The sequence below is a fragment of the Elephantulus edwardii genome, unplaced genomic scaffold (assembly GCF_000299155.1).
Source record: "Elephantulus edwardii isolate Elephantulus edwardi_28Jun2011 unplaced genomic scaffold, EleEdw1.0 scaffold00111, whole genome shotgun sequence".
In the NCBI taxonomy this organism is placed as follows: Eukaryota; Metazoa; Chordata; class Mammalia; order Macroscelidea; family Macroscelididae; genus Elephantulus; species Elephantulus edwardii.
In genome coordinates, this window is record NW_006399861.1 from 7,277,451 (window position 1) to 7,293,605 (window position 16,155).

Consider the following 16,155-nt stretch of genomic DNA (forward strand, 5'->3'; position numbering starts at 1 on the left):
ATATATACTTAAACCAGGAAACAGTCTCAGAACAGAGCAAAGAAACACTACATGATTCAGGAAAGGAATACATCAGGGATGAGTCATGTCTCCATACCTTTTCAATCCATGTGCAGAACAGAAGATTGGGTAGCTGGACTTTATGAGGAGGAATGTGGCACCAGAATTGGAGGAAGACTCATCAACAACCTGTGGTATGCAGATGAAACAATTTTGTTTGCTAAAATTGAAGAAGACCTGAATGAAGTGCTTGCTGCAGAAGTTCAAGAAGTTAGTCTTCAACATGGATTGATGCTAAACACCAGGAAGACAAAGATTCTCACCACTGGGCCAATTGGCAACAGCATGATAAATTGAGACGAGATTGAGGTTCTTAACAATTACAGCTTGCTTGGCTCGACAATCAACCCATGTTAGGGTAAAGAAACTTCGTTTTCTTATAGAAATTAGAGATAATACCTGCAACTATGAAGTAGGAAATCAACAAAAGCTTTTCTTCTTTGTCCAGGGCTGAGGGCCAGAGGCTGTTTCCTAGACTGCCTTGCGGCTAACCATAGCCATGTGAGTTAGCGCTAGTGTAAAAGTGAGGAGGAGCTGCATTTCTGGGTCTGGTCCATAAAAACTTCCACTGAAGAATCTCTTCGCTCTTTTCCTTCATATGCATGGGGTCATGTAGATGGGTATAAAAATCTTGGAAACTATGTGCTACAGGTAATAATGTTATTGTTATGTGCTGTTGATTCAGAATTGGCTCATAATTAACTCTCCAGTGAATTCTCAGAGGCTTCATATGACATGAGAAGAGACTGCCCACCTTTCTTTCTTGCAGAGCAGCGGGTATACTCAAATTGCTACCTAATTAGAAGGAACTTAAGACACTGAGTTAGTGCTCAGTGGTAAGCCAAGCAGTAAAAACTCATTTTTCTGTTTTACATGACAGAAATGTTTAGGCCACTATAGACTTTGAATTGGTTTGTTACACCAGCTAGCATTACTTTAATTAATACTCTGTCACATTAGAATTATAGTTAGAATTTCATTTCCTTCCATAGTTTCTTACTTATTAGGAGTACTCTTTGCTAGCTCTTAGTGTTGTCACTGAATACAACTGAGACTATTGAAATAAGTGTTCACCTGCTGATCATATAATCACTTTCTTGTTCTCTGGTATTCCTCAATTTTTTAAGATATATAAACAGAGAGGTATAATTTCAGATTATCTTTCAGTGGGGTCCACATATTCCCTCTCTATCCCACCCACCACTTGAGTTCTCCTAAAATTAAACAGCAACAGAACAGAGGTCAAGAACTTGGAAAGATTCATAAGGGGGAAACCAGGTACAGCTTGATGTAATATCAGTATTTCACGTATTTAGAGAGTGGAGTTTCAAACTACAAGCTAACAGCCCATCATTTTTATGCCCTTCCATCTGTGTAGAGCTGTTCCTCACAGAACAGTATATGAACAACCTAGCAGCTTTTTATTTTAGGCACTGTATTTTGAAAGAATGAGATCTTTTGAGATTTTGAGGACAATTCAAGTCTGTGAGATTTTAAGACCACGCTCATAAAGAATGTAGATTTCTCCTATGAAATATATTACTGGGAAAAGGCACAGAACACAATTTTTAAGATAATAAAACATTTGCCTCCTACAGATATAAAACAAAGGTTGTACTATTTACTATCTGCTAGTGAAAAAATGAATATGCACATGTAAGAAATGGTCGTCACGGTGGTAGAATAAAAATTTTAAAGGAAGTAAAAGATATAGTGAATTTAAATTTACAGTGGACTGCTGGAAAGAAGGTGTACTGCAATCCCAAAGGCATGTAGTTGGAGGCCACAAGCTCCACGGGAGAATGATGGGCAATCTTCTCCCACGCAATCAACTGCCTCTGAAAACCCAGCCAAGGGTCAGCTATGGACGGTTCAGACTCCATGGTACACAACAACAAAAAAGTTTAAGTTATGAATAATAATACAGATATATTCTGTAAAACCAAGTTCTATTGCGAAAGAGATAAAAGCCAGAAATAGATAAGACAGAAATGGTATCTTATTTCTTCAAAATTTTCTGGAATCTGAATGGCAATAGGAGAACCAAGGATATATTGTCTCTCTGTCACTCTGTAGCATTGTGGAATGGTCAAAGCAAATTCATGCCATGGTCTGCTGAACCTACCTGTCAAGTTTCCCATTAATATATTTAGAGATATCTATAGTCTTCAAATCACTGCTTTGTATTGTGTCAGCAAAAAGATGAATTAGTCTCACTATAGTGGGCCATCTTCCTACCGCAAGTGATCAACCAGAACCACTGGGGCCATCTTTGCTGGGAGAAATCAGGCACACCCTGTGTGTATTTACTCACTTTCTTGTTCTTAGAACTTCTTATTTGAAGTACAGCATTTATTTGCCAGTTTATTGTGTTGGGAAAAATGGATTGTATGGTGTTACTTACATTATAATTCATGCATGTATATATTTACTTGTTCATTGTTTGCTCTATAAGTACAGTAATTCTCTGTTACTTTCTGTACTGGAGTAATTGAGTGCTGTGACACTGGAAACTGTGCAACTAGTATTTTAGTACCAGAAGATCCGCCATGGTAGACAGGTTACAGAGGAACTTTCAGATTGAGACTGACTAGGAAGAAGAACTGGCCATCCACTTCTGAAATAACTGGTCTTTGAAAACCCTCTGAACAACATAGGAACACTGTTAGACATAAAGCTAAAGGTAGAGCTCTTAGAGTGACAGATACTCAAAATGAAGAGAAACAGATATAAACATCCATTAATAATTGGTACATGAAATATCAATGTTGAAAAATTGGAAGTTGTAAAAAAGGAAATAAAATGTGTAAAGATAGGCATTCTAGGCTTTAAGATTTATGCATCACAAATTTTTTTTAAAGAACACAAGAGTTGACTTTACATATGGACCTCACATAATGATCTGCGCAGGAACAAGATTAATCAAATTTGTTGAAATAATTGTTGGAGGAGCTAAATATCAGCAGGTAAAACCAGGCTGCTGCTGACTATAGAACAAACTATCAATTACTCATGTGAAAGTTTAAACTAAAGTTTAAGAACATTAAAACAAGTCCACAAGAACCAAAATAGGATCTTGAGTCTATCTCACCTGAGTTTAAACAACTATCTCAAGAGAAGGTTTGAAACCTTGGATACTAATGACCAAAAACTGAATGAGTAGTGAGATGTTATCAAAGTCATCATCCTTGAAGAAAGCAAAAAGGTCATTACAAACACAGAAGAGAAAGAAAAAAACGAAACTAATGTCAGAGGGGACTCTGAAAATTGTTCTAGAATGTCAAGAAGGGAAAACAAAGGGAAGAAATGCATAAATAAAAGAGATGAATGGAAGATTTCAAAAGACAGTCCGAGAAGACAAAGCAAAACATTATAATGGAATTTATAAACAGCTGGGTTTGAAAAATGAAAAAGGAAGAACTTGCTCAGCATTTCTCAAGCTGAAAGAACAAATTCAAGCCTCGAGTTACAATACTGAGAGATACCATAAGCAAAATCTTAATGATCCAGGAAGCATCAAAAGAAGGAGGAGGTAATACACAGAGTCATTGTACCAAAAAGAGTGATGAGCACCAAAGTATTTCAGGAAGCAGTACATGACCATGTAAATGCTGAGAAATAGTACTTTAATTCATACAGTAGTCACTTTTTTGGTTAAAGGCTTCATTCTGTGAAGCTCACATGAATAATGCATTCACTTTACAGTTCGTTTGCTCCTCATTGTCATTGAATTAGAAGATTGGGGGATTTTGTCTTTTTTAAATTTTTTATTATTAATTTCAATGAAAATTTATAGAGACTTTGGATTTCCATTCATTCATTGTTGCACTTTTCTCCTGGCCCAACCCTCCCCCCGCCCCATACACTCCCCTCTTGGAAAAGTAAAATAAAAGTTCTTTCATATTTTTACAATCCTTCCCCCTAAGTCCACTCCACTATGCAGCCTTTGCTCTGGACTCCCATCATGACAAGAATACCTAATCACATATATCTTTTAAATAGTTTTATCCCTCATCTGTTTCAATGCAGCATACATTATTTAACCCATCTTTCTCAGTCTCTCCCCAACCCCAATGTTAGTCCTGTTTTACAACAGTGGTACCAAGGTCACCCATTTTGAGTAATTTGACATGAGTTCCTTATTTTTTAATGCAGCATAGTATTCCGTTGTGTGAATATACCACAGCTTGTCTATCCACTCGGTTGTTGATGGGCACTTAGGTTATTTCCAAATCTTTGCTATTGTGAAAAAAGCTGTGATAAATATGGGTGTGCATATATATATATATATCTGCTTGGGTGACAGTTGTGGTCTCTTTCGGGTATATTTCCAGTAGTAGAATTGCTGCGTCAAATGGTATCTCTATTTGTACCTTTTTGAGAAAGTGCCATACCGCCTTCCAAAATGGTTGTACTATTTTACACTCCCACCAACAGTAAATAAGGGTTCCAGATTCTCCACAATCTTGCCAGCATTTGTTGCTTGCTGTTCTGTGAAATTTTACTATTCTTACTGGGATGAGATAATATCTCATAGTTGTCTCTTAGAGCTAGGGATTTTGAACATTTCTTCATGTGCATGTTAGCCATCTGAATGTCTTCTTTGGTAAAGTGTCTGTTCATACCCTGTGCCCATTTTTCAATTGGATTGTTTACCTTTATCTTGTTGTGGTGCTCAAGTATTTCATAAATTCTAGATATAAGTCCCTTATCTGACATGTCATTACCAAATACTTTTTCCCAGTCTGTGGCTTCCCTTTTTACCCTGTTAGAGAATTTTCTGGATGTGCATGTGGATTTGGGTTTTAGAAGGTCTCATTCATCTATTTTATCTTCTCCTGGTTGTAGGTTCAGTCTTTTTGTTTTTAAAATAATTTTACGTTTGGAGTAGATATATACTACACAAAAGTCTTTGAGAAAACATCAGTGAGAAATACACAACAACTCTCTCAAATTACAACAAGCTATGTTGTATTTTTGACATTAAGTTTTCCTTTTCTGCATTAGGAATGCAGGCAGCATCAAGTCAGACTAGCCTAGATTTTTAAAAAGTGAACTGTGATTTCTCTCTCTCTCTCTTTCTGTGTGTGTGTGTGTGTGTGTGTGTGTGTGTGTGTTTGCCTTCAATGTAGCATCATTTCTTATATACTTGAGCCTGACCTAAGTTTTGGAAATTTGCCAATCAATTGTTCAGATGTCTTTATTTAATAACCCGTAGGATACTACTGACCAACACAGGAAAACATCTGTTATAAAGAAAGCCAAAAGCTACTAAGAACTTAATAATAATAGATGGTCACCTTGTATTTCTCATAGTTGAATATTAAATTTAATCAATTAAATTATATTTAACTAATTATACTTTCCTAGAGGTTGACATCTCACCTTGTACAAATTTTTACAAAGCAAAAAGAATAATAATTTGTCTAACAATTCTGGTATTTGGAGTGGAGCTAGGAGTGGGGTGGGGGGTTAACAGACTCAGAACACTTTTCCTCACTCCTTAGCAGAGGGTTGAAGTTCAGCCAGAGGTCTTGTATAATAGGAGTTTTTAGAGGATTTTTAGTGAGGTCCCTATTGGACTGTTATCTATATTGCAAACAACTATACATAGTTTGTTAATCATGGGCAAATTTTAGCTTGAAAAGGACCCCATGCTGATTAGCTTTATGTACAGTGCAGGGGTCACAATTTTGAGGATTCCAACATACTTCAATCCCACAAAATCCCATGTCAGGCAGGATTATCTTATGGAGGAGTAGAGGTGGGGGAAGGGAGAGAGGCTCTCAAGCCATCTCTGGACACCAGGAGGTTTTCACACTCTATTCTTGGCTAGATAATAAAATGAGAGCGTGGGCTCAGTGGTCTCAAAGGTCCCTTAAAACTAACCAACTCTGCTTCAATGCTCTGTCACTTACTCCCTCAATGTGAATGTGGATATTGGGCTGTCTAACACAGAAAGGCAAGGAGGAGTCAATAAGCAAGGCTACCTGCTGCTGCCATCACTCTAACTGGGCTGAATTCTTCATAGTTCTTGCTTTGGGTGAAGCTGATGGGCATTTAGGAAGCAGGGAAGCAGTTCATATATTAATGCTACATATAAACTTTGTACAAATGACTTGGCCTCGAAGCTGGACGGCAGCTCTTCTTTTTAATTATATCTTGTAACAAATTTTCCCTGGTCTTCTAAGTCATTGACTTTCATATGTTTGGGAACATAATCCAAAATAAAAATAGATTTGATATAGATCTATGCACAAATATCTTGTTTCCATGTGATACACTCTATGGTTTTAATGTCTATTATATTTGTGAAAAGAAATGCTAATTTTTACCTACTAAACTTTGCAATTACTTTCTGTGCATCAGAGAGTTGGACAATAACTAGGAATGATAGAAGGACAATTGATGCCTTTGAGCTGTGGTTTTGGAGAAGAGTATTGAATATACCATGGACTGGTAATAAAACAAACAGGTTTGTCCTGGAGAGAGTGAAGTCAGGCTGCTCCTTAAAGACAAGGATTCTGAAGCTTCATCTGACATACTATGGACATGTTGCAAGAAGGGACCGGCCTTTGGAGAGGGACGTCATGCATGGGAAGTTGGAGGGACAGTGCAAGAAAGGAAGATCCCACAATGAGATGGATTGGTTCAGTGACCGGGGTAATGGGGGTAGATATGTTAGAGACAATGAGATTAGCATAGGATAGAGCAGGGTTTAGGGCTGCTGTACATAAGGGTCCCTAAGAGTCACAGGTGACTCGATGGCACATAACACCACCACCACCAAACTAATATTATAATCTCCTGTATGTTATGATCTGCACTTGACAAGCTTTGTTCTTGGTCACACAATTGTAATCACATTAGGCCCTTTTGAGGAAAAAGATACTACATAGGAAGATGCCAAGGGTTTGTATTAAATGGAGTCAAGAATACAAATTCACAAGGAAAATGACAGACATTATAGACTACCAATATGACAATATTAAGGAATATTATTACACTGATACTGTACCAGATTAGTGTTATGGCAACCACATATGAAATTTCAGAAGTCCTTTGTTTTTTATTTTACATACATGGAGAACAATTGGGGGGGAAATGAACAATTGGCAAACTGAACATGATTTTAATTGGTTGAATTCATAAAAAGTACTATTTCTAAGTGTATATATATATATATGGATTAGGTTTTTTTTACAAAATTTGTATACATTGTGTTTCACACTTTCATTCATTGACATTATGTTGCATACAATAATTCTCATATATTGTGTGTTTTTTTAAATAAAACCATCATTTTTACATAATCTCCATTGAACTATGCTCACCATTACCTTGCTTCTTTTCAAGTTCCTTCCAGATTTTTTCCATTTCCTTTACCCCCTCCTTCCACCCACATTCAAGAAACTCAACAGCGATCACCAAACAGACTAAACCCAAAAAGAAAAGCATCAAGATATGTCATAGTAAAATTCTCCAAAATAAAAGATAAGGATAGAATACTAAAAGCAGACTGAGAAAAGAAAAGAGTCATCTACAAAGAGGAAATAAATAATTAGATTAATTTCTTTCTTTTTCAGATTAATTTCTTATCCTCAGCAGAAACTGTGCAAGCAAGAAGAAAAAGGGATGGCATATACAGAAAGTTGAAAAAAAAAATTTACTTCTTCTTAATGGAAATTTATGTCATTAGGATCTGTGAGTTGACCTGAGATCTAGCTTCCTTTTATATTATTATCACTATTGTTATTATTAGATACTGTTGTTGTTAAGTACCATCGAGTCATTGGAGACTCATAGGGACTTATGAATGAAAGTCCTCGACATCTGCTTGACTTTCATCCTTTCTCCAGGTTCATAGGGTTTCCAGAGGCAAGCTGTTTATGGAAGTGGATGCCACTCCTGTATCCAAGCTTGTTTTGGCAGGGGAATACAACCAAACACTGTCCACCATTGGTAGCCATTATCATATTTTATTGATGATATTATTATTATTATTATTATTATTATTATTTACTGTTATTATTATATAGGAACCAAGACATGATCTTGAATCCATTCAATTGGGATTTCATGATCATCTTAAAAATAAGTTTGAACCATTGAATACTAATAATAGAAGACCAGATGAGTTGTGGGATGATATTAAGGATACCATCAATGAAGAAAGCAAAAGGTCATTACAAAAACAGAGGAGAAAGAAAAAATTGAAATGGATGTCAGAAGAGACTCTAAAGATTGCACTGGAATGTAGAGAAGCCAAGTCTAAAGGAAAACACGTCAAAGTGAAAGAGAAGTTTGGGAAGACAAAGCAAAGTGTTATGGAATGTGCAGAGAACTAAAAGTGGAGAATAAAAATGGAAGAACTCGCTCTGCATTTCTCAAGCTGAAAGAGCTGAAAAACAAATTTAAGCTTCCTGTGGCAATGTTGAAAGATATTATGGGCAATATATCGAATGACCCAGAAAGCATCAAAAGAAGATGAAGAAAATACACAAGAGTCACTGTGCAAAAAATAGTTGATTGACACTGAAGAATTTCAGGACTTTCTATATGTGAAAAAGAGCCAATTGTAATAAAAGAGGAAATGAAAGCTGAATTGGGGGCATTGGTAAAAAAGAAGGCCCCAGGAATCAATGGGATACCAACTGACTTGTTTCAATTAAAAGATGCAGCCTTGAATGCAATCATCAGTATTTGCCAGGAAATTTGGAGGATAGCTGTCTGTCCAACAGATTGGAAAAGGTCCATATTTGTTTCTATTCCCAAGAAGGGTGATTCAACTCAATGTGAACATTGAACAGTATCATTGATATCACATGCAAGCAAAATACTAATGAATATTATTAAAAAATGACAGGAATAATACCTAGATAGGGAATTGCCAGAATTTCAAGCAGGATTTAGAAAAGCCTATGGAACCAAGGATATTGCTGATGTCAGATGGATCCCACTGAAAGTAAGGAATGCAGGAAGAATGTTTATTTGTGCTTTATTGACTATGCAAAGGCATTTGACTGTGTGGGCCATAACAAGTTGTGACTAACACTGAGAAGAATGGGAATCCCAGAGTACTTGTTTGTGCTCTTAAGGAATCTATACCTGGATCTGGAGGTTGTGTGAATGGAGCAAGGGAGCACTGCATGGTTTGGAATTGGGAAGAGAGTGAAATCAAAGTTGTATTCTATCTCCATACCTGTTCAATCTATGTGCTGAGCAAATTATCTGACTCTATGAAAAGGAATGTGGCATCAGGATTGGAGGGAGACTCATCAATAATCTGTGTTATGCAGATGACACAACATTGCTTGCATAAACTGAAGAGGACTTGAAGAACTTGTTATAGGGGATCAAGGAATTCAGCCTTCAGTATGAATTGCCTCTCATTATCAAGAAATCAAAGATTCTTACCACTGGACTAATAGAGAGTGTCATGATGGAAGAAGAGGAGATTGAAATGGTCACCAACCTCATCTTGCTTGGATCCATGATTAACACCCTTGGTATGAGCAGTCAGGAAGTAAGAAGATGCATTGTACTGGGAAAATCTGTAGTTAGAGATCTTTTAAAATTATTGAGTAGTGATGTCAGTTTGAGGACTAAGATGTGTCTGATTCAGACCATAGTCTTTCTGATTACTAGCTATGCATCTGAGACCTGAATTAGACAATTAATTAGGATGACAGAAAAACAATTGATTCCTTTTGAACTGTGGTGTTGGAGAAGAGCATTGAACATCCCATGGATGGCCAAGAGAATAAATAGATACATTTTGGAGAGGGTGCAGCCTGATTGCCCTTTGGAGGCAAGAATGATGAGGCTTTGCCTCACATACTTTAGACAGATTGATATGAGGTGCTATTCCTTGGAGAGGAACATCATGTTGGGAAGGGTGGAGGGTCAGCGAAGGAGAGGAAGATCCTCAACCAAGTTGATTGACAAGGTGACTGTCACAAGAGAATTTTGTGTGTCAGAAAGTGTCAAGATGGCGTAAGACAAGACTAAGTTCAGATCTTTTGTTCATAGGGTCGCTATGATTTGAACTTGACTCAACAGCACCTAACATGCTTTTGATTGCAGCAGAACAGTCGATGGACCACACTATTAGAGCCCCATAGCTTCATGCTGTGAGACCTAAAGTTCTCATGAAGTTGTCAAAAACATATCAGCAGAGCTTAGGGTGGCTCCATGTAATCTAAAGACTGTGAATCTGGCAGTTTGAATTTGTCAGCAGCTCCATGGGAGAGAGATAGGCAATTCCTTCCCATGAGGTTTACAGACTTGGAAGCACCCTGGAGAGTCAGTTGTGTATGAGTTGGCTCTAACTTGATGGCAGTGAGTTTGTTCACTTTTTAATAGAACAAGTCATATTATTACTTAAAGAAATGCATTTTTCAAACTTAGGGAATCTGAAGACACAATATTGAGAGGAACATAAGATAAAACTAGATCTAAAGTGAATTCTTGGGTTCTAATGATATAAAATGTGAGTAAGAAGAGAAGCCAATGTCGGGCAACATTACCTCCTCATGGATTATGTTCAAAAGGTTCAACCACTCTGAACAACGTCTAAATTTTGCCAGTTACTTTAAAGCATTGAAAACAGAGGGCAAACAAAGACCTTCTAGAATTTCATGTGAAGTTATCAACTGACCATTCTGGTGCTCCGATTAACAATGAGAAGAGAAATTGAAATTATTTGCAGGAGATATTTCTGGAATGGTATTGACTATAGTAAGATTGCTTCACTTGGAGCTCAGGAAAGGAGGCTTTTTGATATGGTAAGGTCAACTGTGGCCTTATCTAAGAGTCCATATCAAAACAGGCCTCCAACAACTATCTGGTAAATTCACAATGTACAGCTGAAGTTTTTTTGTGTTTTTAAAGAAACTAATGAAATTCAATGAGAAGGCTCAGCAATACTATTTTAGCTGAAATCACCAGTAATAGTAGTATTGAAGAACAATTACCTTAAAAAAATAAGCAGAATTTGGGGAAAGGAGAAATGTAAATGCTTAAACAATTTGAAACAATTTCAAACTTCGTTATAGTAAGAACAGAGTGGCCATTCTTCAGTTTAATAGGATTATTTATCTTCTTAGAAAGGCTGGCTTTTTCCTATCCTGTTGCCACCAACAGAGTGAAATCTGACCTTACAACATCTTGGGAACTCTCAGATCCATGACATATATAAAAAAAATAAATGGTCTCCATTTAGTGGATTCTGACTTAGGATAACTCACTGGTGTCTCAGGGCACAATGGTGCTTCACAAAGTTTCAGTAGCTGGGATTTAGAAAGCACATTGTCCGGCATTTTTCTGAGGCATCTCTGGCAACTTGTCCCTTTAACCTTCTCATTAACAGTCAAGTGTGTAAATCATTTGAGCTATCTAAGGATTCATTTATTCAATTTAAGTTTTAGCTAAAATGCCATCTCCTCAGAGAGATCTTCTTTGACCAGACTATATAAAATATCTCTGCAGATCTTTCCTTTTATTCCCTCCTTTCTTTGGTAACATTGATTATCATTTGTAGTTGTTTTATTTAACTTTCTATGTACGAGGATGAATGTGGCATCAGGATTAGTGGAAGAATCATCAACAACCAGTGCTATGCAGATGACACAACCCTGTTCACTGAAACTGAGGAGGACCTGAAGTGCTTGCTGCATAAGGTCAAGGACTGCAGTCTTCAGTATGGATTGAAGCTCAATATCAGAAAAACAAAGATTTTCACCACTGGGCCAATTGGCAGCATCAGTATAGATGGTGAAGTGATTGATATAGTTAACAGTTTTAGTTTACTTGGCTCCACAGTCAACACTCTTGGTAACAGCAGCCAGGAAATCAAGAGGTGAATTGCATTGGGAAAGTCAGCTGTGCAGGACCTCTCAAGAGTACTGAAGTACAATGACATCAGGCTGGAGACTAAGGTGCACCTGATCCAGGCTATAGTCTTTGCAATTACAGCTATGCATCGCAGAGTTGGACAGTGAATAGGGATGATATAAAGAGAATTGATGTCTTTGAATTGTGGTGCTGGAGAAGAGTGTTGAATATACCATGGACTGCTAGGAGAACAGACAGGTTTGTCCTATAGAGAGTGAAGCCAGAATGCTCCTTGGAGTCAAGGATTCTGAAGATTCATCTGACATACTTTGGGCATGTTGCAAGGAGGGACTGGTTCTTGGAGAGGGACATCGTGTTTGGGAGAGTGGAGGGACGGTACAGTAGAGGAAGACCCTCGATGAGATGGATCGATTCTGTGAGTAGAGTGGTGGGAATGAATGTATTTGAGACAGTGAGGCTGGCACAGGATAGAACAGTTTTTAGGGCTCTTGTACATTGGGTTGCTATGAGTAGCAAATGACTCGGCACATAACAACAACAACAACAACAATTTACTTGTTCTAAATATGTCTAGTATTATATAAGGAGCTCTGGTCATCTAGTTGGTAAATAGCCGTGCTGCCAATCCTAAGGCAGATGATTCATTTTCCCCCCCTTGCAATTTTTTTTGTTTTTTTTATTTTACACTTATAGGTTGCCCATCATACCAGATCCCCCTCCACCCACCCCATCTCCACACATCAAACCATACGAGTGCATGATTACCCCTCTATGTGAGAAAGATGGGCAATTTTCTCTTGCAAAATTTATACGCTCTGAAAACCTTCTGCATGACCAGTCTGTCCCAATTTGATGGTACATGACAACTGTAAAGATTACATTTACCTGAAGTTTCCAGTAGCATGTCCGGCACATGTTATTTGTTGTTAGGTGCTGTCCTGTCAAGTACGACCCGTAGGGATCCTATGAACAACAGATCTGAACCCTATCTTATCTTCACACTTCCTGACACACTAGAGCCCATTGCTGCAGTCACTGTGTCAGAACACCTGGTTGAGGATCTTCCTCTCCTTTGCCTACCCTCTGCCTTTCTGAATATCATGTCCTTCTCCAAAGAATAGCCCTTCCTAGCAACATGTCTGAAGTATGTGAGGGAAAGCCTCTTTATCTTTGCCTCCAAAGAGCAATTTAGCTTCACTTTTTTCTAAGACATATTTTTTCTTTTGCCAGTCCATGGCATGGTCAGTATTCTTCTCCAACACCACAGCTTAAAGGCATAAATTATTCTGTTACCCTTATTCATTGTCCAGGTCTCAGATTCATGTGATTGGAAAGACTATGGTCTGAATCACATGCACCTTAGTCCTCATACTGGCATCGTTACTCCCCAATAATTTGGTCCCTAACTGTCAGCTTTCCCAGTGCAATATATCTTCTGTTTTCCTGACTGCTATTACAAGTGTAGTGATCGTGGATCTAAATAAGATGAAGTTGTTGAAAGTTTCAACCTTTTCTTCATCTATCATGATGTTGCCTATCGGTCCAGTGGTGAGAACTTTTGTTGTCTTTACATTGTGATGCAATTCATATTGAAGGCTATATTTTTTCTTCTTCTTCTAGAAGCACATCAAGTCTTTCTTGTTTTCAGCAAGCAAGGTTGTGTCATCTGCATAGAGCAGGTTATTGATGAGTCTTCCTCTGATATTGATGCCACATTTTTCTTCACAGAATCCAACTTCTCAAATAATTTGCTCAGCATACAAGTTGAATATGTATGGGAAGAGAACATAACACCAATGCACTTCCATCTTAATTTTAAACCATGTAATGTTCCATTGCTCTGTTTGCATACCACGATTTTAGTCTAGGTATAAGTTTTGCATGAGCACAATTAAGTGCTCTGAGATTCCTGTTCTTTTCAATGTAGCCATAACCTGTCGGGATCCACATAGTCAAATGTTTTTGCATAATCAATAAACAAAAACATAACCATAAATAATCAATAAACAAAAACATAAATAAACATTCTTCTGGCATTCTTTACTTTCATCCAGGATCTATCTGACATCAACAATGATATCTCTTGGTGTAACATCCTCTTATAAATCCTGCTTGAATTTCTGGCACTATCTATGTACTGTTCTAACAGCTTTTGAATGATCTTCAAAAGCAAGTATTTTGCTTGCATGTTATATTAATGATATTGTTTAATAGTTTCCACTTTTGGTTGGATCACCTTTCCCGGGAATGGAAACAAATATGGACCTCTTTCAATCTGTTGGCCAGATAGTTGTCCTTCAAATTTCCTATCATAAACTGGTGAGCATATCCAGAGCAACATCAGGTAATTGAAATAATCAACTGGTATCCCATCAATTCTTGGGGCCTTATTTTTTACCAATGACTTCAGTGCAGCTTCAGCTTCTTCTTTCACTACTAAATTAGAAATTGCGAAAAATGAAATGTAATGCCTGAACATCAACATTCTAGACATTAGCAAGATGAGATGAGATGGACTAGCTTTGGTCATTTTGAATCAGATAATCATATTGTGTATTATGCAGGGTATGAAAAACAGAAGAAAAATTGTATTGCATTCATAGTAAAAAAGTCAATTTCAAGTTTTATCTTGAAATGCAACGTTGTGAGTGATAGAATATTATCCACAGGCATACAAGAAAGACCTGTTATTAGGGTTATTATTCAAATATTAACTCCTACATCTACAGCCAATGAGGAAGAAATTGAAAATTTTTACCAAATTTGCAGTCCAAAATTGACCAAATATACAATTAAGATATATGAATGACAATTGGTGACTGGAAGGCAAAAATTGGAAACAATGAAGAAGGAATGGTAATCAGAAAATATGGTCTTGGTGACAGAAATGAAGCTGGAAATAGAATGATCAAATTTTGTATTTTTAATGATTTATTCACTGCAAATACATCTTATTTTTTTAAAAAAAACACACACAAAACAAAAAACAACCCAAAAATGGCTACTTTGCCCATGACCCTCATCTAATTAGCTACTTAGGAATCAGATTGACTACATTTGTGGAAAGAATTGTTGGAAAAGTTCAATATCATCAGTCAAGACTCAGCCAGGGGCAGTGTGGATCAGGCCATCAATTACTTATGTGTGAGTTCAAAATGAGGCCTAAGAAAAATTAAAACAATTCCACAAGAAAGAAAATACAATCTTGAATTTATTTCATCTGACTTTCAAAATAGTTTTAAGAATAGGTTTGATGCATTGAACACAATATTAAAAATAGGTTTGAAGCATGGACCGAAGACTAGATGAGTTGTGGAATGATATCAAGGATATCATCCATGAAGAGAGCAACAGGTCATTATTAAGACAGAGCATTGAAGTCTATGGGGGAGAGAATGGTCTAAAAGTATTATATATTTTAGGGCATCATTTTTATCGTAGGAGTACGCAATGGGGGTTGCAGAGTAGATTATATTTGGGGGTAGGGGATGGGGTTTGGGGAGGTGCGGGGGGATTGTGTACCAATGAGGGAATTCTTCTTTTGCTTTTCAAGGAGAGGAGCAAAGGGGGAGAGGGGTTTGTGCAGGGAGAAGGGCGCAACAATGAATGAATGGAATTCCAAAATCTCTGTAGATGTTCATTGAAATGAAAAATAAACAAACTAAATTAAAAGATAAAAAAAGAAAAAAAAAAAAAAGACAGAGCAGAAAGAAGATGTCAGAAGAGACTCTGAAAATTGCACTAGAGTATCAAAAAGCCAAAACAAAAGGAAAACATGATAAAGTAAAAGAGCCAAACAGTAGATTTCAAAGGAATGTTTGAGAAGACAAAACACTATATAGAAATGGAATGTATAGAGATCTAGAACTGGAGAATAAAAAGAGAAGAGCTCATTTTTCACTTCTCAAGCTTAGAGAACAGAAAACCAAATTTAACTCTTGAGTTACAATGTTTAAAAAACAAAAAGTATGGTATATAGAAGATATTAAAAATGAGTAATACAAAATTATTAAGCAAATAGTAACTTTAATTTGGGTAATTATTTGATTTAAGAATATGTAATAATATAAAACATTCAGAACATTCAGAATATGTAATGGTACAGAATATTCAATATATTAAGAAATGTCGTTGTTGTTGTTGTTATGTGCCGTCGAATCGTTTGCGACTCATACCAACCGTATGTACAACAGCCCTAAACCTTGCTCTAGCCTGTGCCAATCACATTGCCTCTGACAC